The following is a 13,320-nucleotide window of genomic DNA, read 5'->3' as shown; positions in this document are numbered from 1 at the left end:
TTCTGCTCAACTGGTATTCTGAAGTCATATCACAATAAGTATAGTCCAAAGTGATGTTCAGAGGGCAGTGGGAAAGGGTAGCATTGTAGTAATTAAAAAAAATTAGATACACATGTAGACTACAAAACTGAGAAATGGGGGCTCTGCAATTGCCTAATTTTAGAGGTCCAAACTCAATGGTTTTTGTCACTTGTTTGGAGAAAATATTTGTTTGAACATATAAAGTAATTCCTTTTGCCATTTTGTCCAAATGAGGCAGTTTCTCTGTGTCCAGCATGTTAAAAATCATAAGCTAAGTCTGTTCCAAGCCTGAATCTAACAGGTTTCAAGTTTTAAGGACCTCATCCTTTTGTGTAATTCTAATAGAGATGACAATTTTTTTCAAATGCCTGTAAGGTTCTCTAGTTTTCTTGCAGCTTAGGACACTTGGATTGTGTCCCTTTTGAATGGCTTCCTGAGAAATCTTCACTGAATCACTTAATTCCTCAATTTTAAATCTGTAAGATGAGATAACAATACTCCTGCACTTAAGCATGGGTGTCAGAATGATAAATATGTTTATGTATTGAAGTTTCTGAAATGCTCGGGCATTATAATAAATAGATGGAAGTAATTTCATTTGTACATTATTCACTTCATCCACCCTGTTTCTTTGGTGGAGGTAGTTATGCTGTTTCTTAAGGATTTCCTTTTTGCTTCAGTTTTTTTACACAGAATTGCCACATGGCAAACTTTCAAAGCTTGTGGTAGTGGAAAGCTCACAGGGAGTGGCTGAATAGAGTCAATCTGGTAGTTAATACTTCAGCATACTAAACTCAGTAGTGGTGAGCTGTGTGACTTCCTCAAAGGAAAGAAGATAAAGATACGTGCCCAAAGTGGTTCTTAGGCATCTGCTGATCACAAGTGTGGCCAAGTACATGATGAAATATTGCTTGTCTGGCTCTGAGCTCTGTACAGTACAAGCAGAGTGACTCATTGGGTCAGTTGCTGACCAGAAGTTGAGCTGTCAGAAACAGATGGGCTGCCTAGAGAACGAGATATCTTGGAAGCATCTCCACCCTTGTCAGCAGTGTTACACAGCACAGGGATTTCTCAAAAGCAGTGATTTCTGGGAAAGATGCTGGTTTTTCAGCTGCACTTGGTCTTCCACAGCAGAATGATACCTTGTGGCCCTGAGAATAGGGAAACTTGCTGGCTTGTTCGTAAAGATCCGTATTTGTGAATCCTGTACTTGGAGGGGTAGTAATAATAGGGAGGTCAGTAAAGATCTTAAACTTGCAAAGGGATTGTTTTTCAGCTCTGAGAAGCCTTCAGGTTGCTATTAAAAGATGGCTGTGTGTAAATGTTCTTTCTGCAAATGAGGCCAAAATTTTTAATCAACTCTGAAAACCTTTTCCTGTAGTCCCCTCCACTTCTTTACCCCTCAGCAGAATGAGAATAACAAATGCTTTCTCAGACTGTAGAGTTGGGATGAGGATTATACTCAGCTCAGATATATGGAGGTAAAGTGCCTTACAAGTATCTAGAGAAATAGAGTTTTTGTAGACACTGAATATTGAGGCAAGTTCTAGATCAGAATCTGACAAGAGAGTACACCAGTCTGGGATGGGTTTTCAGTGTGACTTGCTGTGGTGGGTTCACCCTGGCCAGAAGCCAAGCACCCACACAGCTTCTAACTCACTCCCTGCAGCAGCTCTCCACAGGGGGATGGAGGAGAAAATAGGGAGAGCAAAAGACAACTCCTGAGTTAAGAAAACATTTAATAGGTAAAGAAAAGCTCAGGGGGTGAAAAACAAGCAGCGCAAGGGAGACGGCACACCAGGTGATGGCAGACTGATACCCAGCCAGTCTCCAAACAACAACCAAAAAACTTGCTTGAAAACAAAAATACCCTTTTCTTCCTTTATCCCAATTTTTATTTATGAGCCTGAGGATAGATCACATGAAATATCCCTCTGGTCACTCTGAGTCAGCTGTCCCACCTGTGTCCCATCCCAGCCTTTTGCCCACCCTCAGCCTGGCTGTGGGGGTGTAGTGGGAAACAGAGGTGGCCTTGACACTGTGCAAGCACAGCTCAGCAATAGCCAAAACACTGCTGTGTTCTCAGCACTGTTGTGGCCACAGAGCCAGAACATGGCACCATATGAGCTGTTGTGAAGAAAATTAACTCCATCCCAGTGAGACCCACCACAACCCCAAATCAAACTATTTTTTTTTACTTACTTTTTAATGTGGTACTGAAAAAGGAATTACCAGAAGAACAAAATCCTATTGTAGCATCTTAAGAACTGAGTATTCTTCATTAAAAATGTTTTCTTCAATGTGCAGATGTGAAATTTTCATTAGAATCATGCACACTTCTGAAACAGTTCAAAAAGACTCCTGAGAATTTGCTGAAGTTCATTTTTTACTGAAAAGTGTGTCAAAAAATTTGTTTCAGGAAATTCAGTAGCACTTAAGTGTTTGTCTGAATAGTGTTTGCAAATTCAAGCTGACTCTGTCCTGCAAGAACAATTCTGGAGAAATGTTACCCAGTGTGAACATCAGACCTATGTCAGAAATGAGTAATTCTCTAATTGCCTATAGCTGCATCTTGTTACTGTCTGTAGAAGTATATAATTCTGTGCCTTAAAATAATCAACTATGTGAGTCTTATATATCATGAAACTGGACTGATAAAATGCTTTCAAAATCAAAACACTAAGAATTAGATTTATGGGGTTATCCTAAGAAATGGAAAAACTGAAAAAATAAAAAAAAATGAAGTAGGAATGAAATCTTAGTTCACTTCTGGAAAAAATCAGTGAATGGCCCTGTTCTTCCCTGCAACACCTTACTTTTGGTTATGTATGTTGCTGTCAGTGAAAAATAACTGGCAGCTGTGTGATGCAAAGAATTCAGGTAATTCAGATTAGAGCTCACTGATTACTTTGATCAGTATCAAAGTCTGAAACGGAAAGCAAGTTGAGCTTTCACAGATCTTTTAGAGAAAATAATTGAGGTTAGAAGAGACTCTTGAGTTCTTGAATTGATTCTTTATTTTTAGGGTATTTGGCCTGCTCTGTTATTGGTGGCCCTTCTTTATTCCACGTGTTGATATGAAGAGAGATAAGTATTTGTTCCTGGTAGTGAAAAGCATCACAAAGCATACACAAATGGGTAGCAAGCAGTGTGAGTGGTCTAAATGTCAGAGTTCAAGGCAGCCACCTCCAAACCTCTTACTAGGTTTGTCAGTCAATGCTGTCATTCCAGGAGAGAGGTGACATTATGGGATTTGGTTGATCATGCATTAAGCACAGTGAAACTGAGACTCCAGTACCTTCATAAAAAGTTGTATGCAATTTCTCATGCCTTTTTAACATTGAAGCACTGACTTGAATGAAACTTTCCTTGTATGGTGGAGAAGAGTGAACATACTCATAAAAGGCAGCCCACAGTGAAGGCAAAATAGAATTGCCCCCCTCCAGTATGTTTTGAAATAGTTCAGCTGTAAAGGTCCATGATTAGAGCAGGTAGTTTTTCTTTGCCAGTGATAACTTCCATTTTTTGTTCCCTCTATGGAGCAGGCAGTTGGAACAGGTTAGAAAAATTATGGAAATCTTTGTTTACGATAGCAAAAGAAGAAATGTTCTCTGAGGCCGCTAGGATGGAGTGTGTATTCTGCTAGAAGGGAGGATCAAGGCAGCAATTTATGTCCTGTCCAAAAGCGAGGTGTACGTGGGGATAAAGTGGTGAAAGAGTTCCTGTATTTTTCTCCAACTACACAATTCAGGCAGTTTAAAAAGAGCCAAAGCATTCCCTGTTGCTGTGCTCTGATTGTGAGCAAGGTGGCTAGACTGTCTGATCTCAGTTAATGAGCAAAACCCCTGGAAAAATAGTGATAGAGAAAGTTCAGGTCTTGGCAAGTGTGTCAGTATTACTGGCAATAAATTTCATGTTTAAGGAAGACAGCCAATGGAGCTGAATCTCATCCTGTGTAAATTGTGTCTCATACATGGGTCTTTCTTTTTTTTCCCTCCATTATTAGAGAGTCCAAATATTGAGCAACTATAAATCCAGCTCTCTTCAGCCAAAGTCCTAGGTTCTGTGGATGCCAGTGACAGAGCTCTGTTAACCACAGAATCCAGTCACAGCTCATGTCTGCTGCCTGCAGAGCCAGCCCTGCTTGTTTGGTGTGTGGCTAAATTGGAGATGTGAATTTGTGGCAGCTCTGACTGTGCTTTTGTCTACAGTAAGAAATCTGTATGAGTGTCTGCCAGAGCTGCTTGTTATGAATGAAGATGATAACTTTCTGAATGGCTTCATGAAAATACAGTCAGACAATTTGTAAAGGACTAGCTGTTCAGGAGTCACCTCTGCCTTTACTTGGTGAGGCTGTAGAATAATGAAGGAAAGGCGTGACTGATGCAGCGCTTTACTTGATAATAAATGCTGTGATCAGCTCTTCTGTGTCTGCACAAGCCACAGTAACTTCCTGCTTTGTTAAGTTGAACTTTGCTTATTCCAAGTTTTGCTGTAATTTGGGCTTTTTGGGAAAGGATAGCTGACTAACAGGGATTTCCTTTAGCTGTTGGGGAACCCTTGCTTAGCTGGTGTTCAAGAAATGTTTTGGCTATGCCGAAGTAGCTTCACTGAGCCCCAACAAAACCCATTTGATTGGGAAATTTCTAGCTAGCTCAGTTTATTGTCTGGCAGTTCTTACTGCTGACAGAATGGTTAGCGCAAGTTGAGATACTGAGAGTTTGACTTGCTGAGACTTTGGCTTGCTCAGTGTGGTAACTGTTAACCAGCACTGGGTTTTTGATAGTGCCTACATGCAATATAGAAGAGCTTGTCAGTGCTGTTGTAACGTTGCTAATTAACAGCAGTGAGAAGAGAGACTTAGCAGTTAAAGCAGTTTTGAGGTTTCCGTACAAAACATGCTTTTTTGTGTGCTTGTGGTGGATTGACCCTGGCTGGATACCACCAAAGCCTCTCTGTCCCTCCTCTCCTCAGCTGGGTAGGAGAGAGAAAACATAACAAAAGACTTGTGGGTCAAGAGGACAGGGACAGATCACTCAGCCATTACCATGACAGGCAAAACAGACTAGACTTGGATAAATTAGCTTAATTTATTACCAGTCAATAAGAGTAAGATAATGATAAAAAACCCTAAATTTTAAAACACCTTTCACCCCAGCCTTCCCTTCTTCTCAGGCTTAACTTTACTCCCAAGTTCTGTAACTGCTTTCCAGAGCAGTGCTGGTGGAAGGGTAATGTGGGTCATGGTCAGTTTATTACACATTGCATCTGCTAATCCTTCTTCCTCAGGGAAAGGACTCTCCACACCCTTCCCCTGCTCCAGTGTGGGGTCCCTGCCATGAAGCACAACCCTCCATGAAGTTCTCCAACATGAGGCCTTCCCATAAGCTACAGTTCTTCACAGACTGCACCAGTGTGGATTCCTGCACTGCACCAGCAAGAGTCCCTTCCCATGGGGTGCAGTCCTTCAGGCACTGCCTGCTCCAGCGTGAGCCCCCCATGGCATCACAAGTCCTACGAGCAAACTTGCTCTAGTATGGGCTCCTCTTTCCAAGGGTCCTCAGGTCACTGCCAGGAGCTTGTTCCACTGAGGGCTTCCCACAGGGATACAGCCTCCTTCAGGCATCCACTTGCTCCAGTGTGGTGTCCTTCACAGTCTGCAGGTGGATCTCTGCATCCCTGTGGACCCCCATGGGCTACAGGGGCACAACTTCCTCACCATGGGCTGCAGAGGAATCTCAGCTCTGGTGCCTGCAGAACCTCCTGCCCTTCCTTCTCTAGTGATCTTGGTGTCTGCAGAGATGTTCCTTTTACATATTCTTTCTTAGTCCTCCCTCCACCTGCAATTGCTGCTGCAGAGCTTTTTTTACCCCACCCTTCTTAACTGTTATTTCAGAGGCACTTGCCATGGCTGCTGGTGGGATTGACCTTGGCCAGTGGCAGGTGCATCTTGATGCTGACTGGCATTGACTCTATCGGACATGAGGGAAACTTCTGGCAGTTTCTCACAGAGGCCATGCCTGTAACCTCTCCGCTATCAGAACATTGTCACACAAACCCAATACAGCATCTGAAACCTGCTGAAACCACGCTTGCCCAAGTGGGTTTGGCATCCTTTAGCACACTGAGAGTTTCAGCTGGCAGGGCCTGCAGTGGTAACTAGTAACCTAGGTAACTACAAGTTAGAGCTTAACTCTTGATCACTGAATCCTGTGCAGCAAGTAATATTTTATCTTATCCTCCAAAGCTGTGTTAAAGGTTCATCTTCAGAAATTCTGGACAGATGCAAAGTAAAGGTTTGTCCACAGATGTTATCATTTCGTGGATTCTGGCATGCCAAAAATAGATCACTTACAGTAAATAGTGTAAATTCATTTACAGTAAATACAAACGGATGAGCTGAAAGATGCTCTAGAATGTGTATCTGTGCTATACAGCACAACTGAGCTTACCTGTCTTTGAGAAAAGTACCTTAAAATAAGATGTACTTTTATTTTCTTGAAAATGTTCCTCAATGAATAAAGTATCTTATTTTCATTCTGTTAATAAAGTTACTCCATTTGCTGTCCATATGTTGCAGCTAGTCAAACTGCTTTATCACTGGGTTGCCCTTTCCAATTTAAGAAACTTGTAATTTAAAAAAAAAATTCAAAACCTTAATATACCTGTCTAAACAGGGACTTCAGTTCATGCATGTCAGCAACACTTGATATGCTATTGACCTTCAGAAACAGAAAGGCTTTTTGAGATTGTCCCCCAACTATTGGAGAGGGTATGGAAGGGGGAACTGGTTGAGGTGCTTTTGCGTATTTTTGGCAGTATGCAGTCTGCATTGATTGACTGTGCTTTTGCAAATTAATGTTGAGGTAGCTGGGTAGTGTGGGTTTCAGTTGAAAAAAATGATGAGTTTCTTTGGGGTTTACCTCTAAAAAGTGCAGTTCAAAGTCCAGTGAATGCTCTAATAGCCGCTTATTCATGCGTAATAGCAATTAGGTTGAAGGACTGTATGAAACAATAAGCAATTATGGGTTGACTTATTTATGTATGTGCTTTTGTTGTTGTTTCCAGGAATACCTTTTGTTAACATTAGAAAATCAATGTTTTCCTCAGTGCTAGGAAGGTGGGGGAGGAGAGGAAGACTGTTATTTGTTGTAAATCTGAGAATATCAAAATGTCAGTGATGGTGACAGTGTAGTGTCTGACTCTACAGGTACTGTTAGTATGGGAATACTGCTGGGCCTGTGTCTGTTCATTGTGGATACACATCAGGTGATTTTACTAGAGAAACTCATAAACATTTGTTAAAGCTTTTTATATATGTATATTTTGTGTGTGTACATATGTATATAATATATAATAATTTAAATACTGTTCAAGGAAGAATTTGCATCTTCTTCAAAGGAGCTATATGAGGTGACTTGGTTATAGAAAATGAAAGACTGCATTTAATTTCAGTGTTTGCTTTTGGAAGGTTCAGACTGCTTTGCCACATTTAAATCAGGTGTTTACTTTCAAATATATACATAACCTCACTGACTCATAAAGTATGCTTACCTATACTTTGAATATATGTTACTTACCTGAGGTCTCACCACACTAAGGCTTCTTCAGGTCTGTCATGCCTCCAGTTGAGCACCTGGCCTTATCAGTTCTCTTCAGACGCCCTTTTTTCAGGGAGCACTTTCAGAGCTCTGGTGAAAAGTTTCCTTTCCTCAAATTCACTGTAAACTTGCCAGTTCATCATGATTGTGGTGCTTCCTTGTGTGCTTGATCAGGGCACCTCTGATGACTTCTCCTTCTCTGTCTGCAGTTGGGGGGGCTCCTGTGGGACCAGCAAGAAGCTGGTTCAAGTCCATGTAGCTCTTTGAACTGAAAGAATTATATTTGCTGAGAGTCAGCCTTGCACATCTAACAACAGTGAACTAGTTCTTCAGAGGTGTCTGAGCAAGAAGAAAAGGTGATGTGGACTTGGAATACTTGATAGAAAGAAGGATGAAATCAGAATAGCTCCAGAAATGAGAATATCTTTGAACTTGAGGTTTATTCCAACATTGAAAATTTACTGTATTCTACCAGTCTGCTGGTAGAAGTTTGATTCCTTGTGATAATTTATTTCTTGGTGTCCAGAACATGTGTGAATTTGAACACTTCTTGACATTCACTTTTTTACTTCTGCTCTTACTGTTTAGAGAAAACACTGTGATTGAGGCAAGTAATACTCCTACTTCACATCCTTCCCTGTTAGCATTCCCATGCTGTGCTCTTGTAGCAGTCCACATTTGGGCAACCACAAAAGCAAATGAGCCGACACTGTCTCTTGGCATCCTGTTCTGAGCTGAAATAGGAGCCAGCGTAAATGGCTTAATAGCTTAAGTCCCTGGCAAGGACAGCTTGGAAGATAATACCTCGTTTGTAAAAATTGAAAGTTAACGTTCTTTGTTGTTTTGCAGGAGGGTCTTGCAGATGTAGAATTTGAGTGGATTGGTTTTTGCTATTTCACTGCTCTTTATCTATATGTTTAGGAAGATATTTTGAGGCGCTTGAGGAAGAGCAAGAGGCTAATGTTTATTTTGGCACATCTTACTGTGGAAAGTGAGTTTTCTCAGTCTGAATTTTTTTTTCCAGAACCCACATCCCTCCCTCCTGCCTATCAGAGAGAACCATTTTACTGACCATGTAGCTGAATTCTTCTGTTGTCAATTGGGCTCAGCTCTACTAGTATGATATACGTAGTAAAACTGGGAATTCAGATTATGCTGAATCACAGTGATGCTCTGCAGATGTTCCTCTAGGATGCCAGCCAGCAGAACACAGGCTCTAGGCTTCCAGCAGCATTCTCCTGCAGAGTGGGGAGGGTATGGAGCCCCTGCGTGCACTGCCTGAAGTGGGGAGCATCAGAAGGAAGCAAGTGGATATTTTATCCTGAGCAGCCACTGGGCAATTGTGGTAATTATGCAGTGGTGCTGGGTTTCCTACCTTTGGAGCTCTGGAGTGGGGATATGCCTTTGCTGGCTCTTACCTGGTTCTAGGAAGCTAATAGATGTGTTTGAGGGAAATAAGACAACTCCTTCAAGAAAAACCTCTTAAGAATGGCCTAGGGGTTAAAGTACTCTTCTAGTGTAGCAGCAGGCAGGTTTGGAACAGGCACTAGATGTTCAGTGTCTGTAGGCTGGAGACATTCTCTTGTCACTGGGCTGCTGAAATGAGTTTTTTCTGTATCTTCTATTTGAGCTGTTTCATGTTCTTTATATAAATATTTATAGAACAGGACTCCTAATTTTTTCCTAAATTCCAAAGATTTTAATGAGTTGATAATTTTCTACCATGAAATGAAAAATTGTTGGGAGACTTTCTGCCTTGTACTATTTCAGCCTTTTGGTATTTTTGTAGTTCACTAGAGCTTCTTAATGTGGAGTAGAGTCGGTGTTGCTGAGTGTTCAGTTCTTTGGTAAATGGGTGGTATAAATTGGATGGGTCAAAAAGAAGAGCAATAGGAAGTGCTGTCACCTCAGTTTAGAATTACATGTGCATTTGACCACTCAGACTTTTAGCAGTATATTTGATAGTTGTTCAGGTGACAAAACCAGTTGGATAGGGTGTTCAAACACATAAAAGGTACATCAGTTTAGGTGGGAAAATGTTGGCTTTATTTTACCGACTCTGCTTCACATGGCAAGTTGTGCAATTTTAGAAAGGATCTGGCTTGAAAATAAGTGTTTGGCTCCTAATCAGTATGGAAAGAGGATGGGAGGAATTTTCAGAGGTTGTGCCTAAGTCTCTTGAATGTTCACTAGGAAATAGCTCTTCTATCCCTTAAAATATCCTTTCATGGAAAAGCCTGCTGCTGTGCAAGAAGGACTCCCTTCCAGAAATTTGACATTTGTTTGAATTCCTAGATTTTAAGAGTGTACTGCCACATGTATTTTGGGGAAGTTTTTCAATGTTTAGAGTGCTGTTTTTTAAAAAATAATGGTGTTTAGTTTATTTTCAAATTTATTTACTTTAAAGTATGATTATTTCATAAAGCATTTTATGCATTCCTTTTCTGTGTGCCTGCCTATATATGTACACTAACATATATATATATACACGTGTGTGTGTGTGTGTGTATGTCAGCAGTTACAGAGTGTTTACTTTGCATTGGTACCTGTCTGTTGAAACGTGGAAACATAGCTCTACACAGGATTTGCATGTGTCTCTTCCTGCAGCTCTGTTCTTCATTCCAGTAAGTTGCTGTAAATAATGCAGAGCTGACCTTTCTTTATGTGCTTTTTAAATTGATCTCCATTGCCCAGATGCAGGATGGCATTAATGACCTTAATATAAGCTGCTGGTTTGGATCCTTCTCAGCCCACGCTATATTCTACAGAGGTAGGAGGTTGTTACGCTCCCAGGTCTCTGAGGTGTAACTGGTGGTCACTGTTCGAGGGTGTCAGTCGCCTGTCATGAGCAAATACCAGCTCGTAAAGTGACACCGGTCTCTGGGGAAGCCACACTGAAACTTGTGTAAAAGAAGAGCTTCACTTCGATAGGACAGACCCAGCATTCAAAGGCTGTACAGGAAGAGGGTTTGCTAGCAGCCTCACTTGTAACCAAGGGTGACCAGTGATAGAAAATACAGCCAGAATCTTTTGTGATGTCAGTGTCGAGAGATATGGTTATATCACTGAATACTTGTAAACTGTTTGGATGAAATATTAATGGAGTTTGGGGAAGATGGCAGTCAGTAGCTTTTCTTTTGACCATCTCATGTTAAAGGCTAGAGTGTTCCTCTGCAGGATTCTCATACAGTGGAGCTGCAACACCAAGTGCAGGGATGACCTGAGGATCCCTCACACACCACATCTCTGTGAAAACACAAATGCCTGTGGAGCCCACATAAGCAGTGGTCTGGCTTCTCACACACAGGAACTGGGAGAGGGAAGCAAGTCAGCTGACAAGAGGGGAGAAGCACAGGTTCTGTTCTCCCTGGGTTACATGGATGGTACCATCTCTGCTTAAGAAGGGGAGAGCATAACAAGTTCAAAGAGCAATGGGTTTTATCAGAGTGAGGTACAGAACTTACTGATGCCTAACAATTTTATTGCAACACTGACTGGACATGGCAGTGTGTCTGTGGTACCACCTTAGAGCCATTCCTGCCGTTGGCAGAAATCTGCAGAGGATAGGAGACAGAAGGACAGTGACCTGGGTGCTAAGGTCTGTCCTTCCTCACATGCCCCACTCACACCTTTGTCCCTTTTTTCTTTTTAGCAGATAGGTCTCTGGTCTCTCAGATATGGACTTGATAGTGTTAAACAGCATAACTGAGTTGCTGATGTGCCACTGCACATTTTCCAAACCTTTACCCCTTACTGCCCATTTCCAAGCGAGCAGCCTGCAAAGCCATAGATCTGAGACATCTGCTTCCTCAAACTGTGCAGTCAGGCATTTCAGAAATCCTCAGGAGGAGGCGATAAACAATGGGAGAGCATAAGCCTCCTTTCTGTAGGAGTCCAGAGCTACATGTGGAATCAGTGAGATGCTTTATTTCCTGCATCCTGTTTTCAGATCTGCAGCCAGTAGGTTTCAGGCACAGCGTGGTGACCAGTAGAGAGTCTGGCTGCAGTAGCTGAGCAGGAGGGAGAATGCAGAGGCAACAGCTGCATTCTGCGATTGAGACAAGCATGACCAGGGACAGTAACGGGACTGGACTCTGCAAATGAGGAATACTCTGGAATGTTTGTGCACTTCCATACATATGTTTGTGCAGGCATTTAAAGGAAAGGATTTTGAAGCCCTCAGATGTCACGAAATTTATCTGGGGTGCTTAACTAGTCTGAAGTGGCTAATCTCAAACTTCCAAAAATCAGGAAATACCAAATGATGATGTGCATAGAAAACGTCTACATGCAGTCATTAGAAAGATATAAAACAGTACTGGAAAACACCGGTTCTGTATTTATAACATTTTATATTGATTTCATTAGGTGTGTTCATTCTTAGTGACACAAAAGGCTAAAAGGACAGCTGTGAGGATACTTGTTAATATGTCCTGGGTGCTCCTGACTCTGGTTGTGTTTATGCATTTAATTATTATGTTTGTCTTTAGACACGAGACTACAGCAAATAGAAAATCATACCCATTGCTAATCTCAGGATACTGAAGACAAATGTCTGAATTGTGGTATTTCTTGTAGTTTCATAAACAGTGGCATGCTGATGTTTGCCCATTTGACCTAATTAATTTTTTCTTCTATTTAAATAAAATCTGAGTGAAAACCAAAATAATTCCTTTCTAAAATGCTTGAATTCTAGAGTCTCACTCTCAGTTTTTTTAGTCTTTCTGGTGCAACAATATTAGCTTAAAACTGCATCAGAAAAATTGTGTTCATCTCAGGCTTCAGGTGCAGTTCTCTAGTAGCATTTCTTTATAATGAGCAACAAATTCAAATGTGCAATGGAGGCCATGTGTCTCTGATTCTGCTGGTTTTGCTTTTACCTAGGGCGTATGGAAGTCTGCAGGCAAAATAGTGTAATATAATATATATGGATGGATAGGAATCTCATTTGAAAATGAGATGTAATTCTGTAGAGAAGGTAGAAATAGAGAAGATGAAAGCATAGTGCAGGCTGCTACAATCTCATTAGATACTGTCATGGTTTAATCCCAGCCAGCAACTAAGCACCACACAGCTGCTCATTCACTGCCTCCCCATGGGAGTGAGCTTTGAGTGGCAGAGCTTTGTATGCTGAGCCTGACATCATATGATATGGAATATCCCTTTGCTCAGCTGTCCCAGCTCTGTCCCCTCCCAATTTCTTGTGCCACTCAGGCCCCTTGCTGCTGGGGTGGGGTGAGAGGCAGAAAAGCTCTTGATGCTGTGTAAGAAATGCTGGCAGTATCTACAACATCCCTGTGTTGTAGCTACTGTGAAGAAAATTAACTAAATCCCAGCCAAAACCAGCATGGGTACTTAGCTTTCTTATTATTATTTTTTGAAGTTTCTCTAAAATTGTGATTCCTTTGTTCTGCCCATACCTGTCTAGTTTTTAGGAGCTGGGGGATTTTGACTGAACTATTTGGAAATGAAAAAATTATCTGTAATTAAAAATATAAAATTACATTTAATTGAAGTTAATATTCTGATGTTGTTCTACTTCATGGAAAAAAATTGAGTGACAAAATAGTAAACTCTAGTTTCTCTTTTAGTAGACAAAGCTCACTCAGTGACTGGGATTAGAGAAGCATTGGCAAGGGTCAAGTCAGTCAGATCTGGAATTCTTGGTTTGCTGGGGTAGTATTTCCTTATAAAAAGA

At 41.2% G+C, this 13,320-nt stretch overlaps 1 protein-coding gene across 3 annotated transcripts in view; it reads left to right on the top strand.

Moving 5' to 3' along the window:
* Positions 1-13,320, top strand: part of SPATS2L (spermatogenesis associated serine rich 2 like) — a 79,049-nt gene that overhangs the window by 18,535 nt on the left and 47,194 nt on the right. The window lies entirely within an intron of this gene.

Source organism: Pyrgilauda ruficollis, unplaced genomic scaffold (genome assembly GCF_017590135.1).
Source record: "Pyrgilauda ruficollis isolate IOZ18807 unplaced genomic scaffold, ASM1759013v1 scaffold3, whole genome shotgun sequence".
In the NCBI taxonomy this organism is placed as follows: domain Eukaryota; kingdom Metazoa; phylum Chordata; class Aves; order Passeriformes; family Passeridae; genus Pyrgilauda; species Pyrgilauda ruficollis.
The sequence above is the reverse complement of the archived record's forward strand: the minus strand, read 5'-3'. Positions and strand labels throughout refer to the sequence as shown.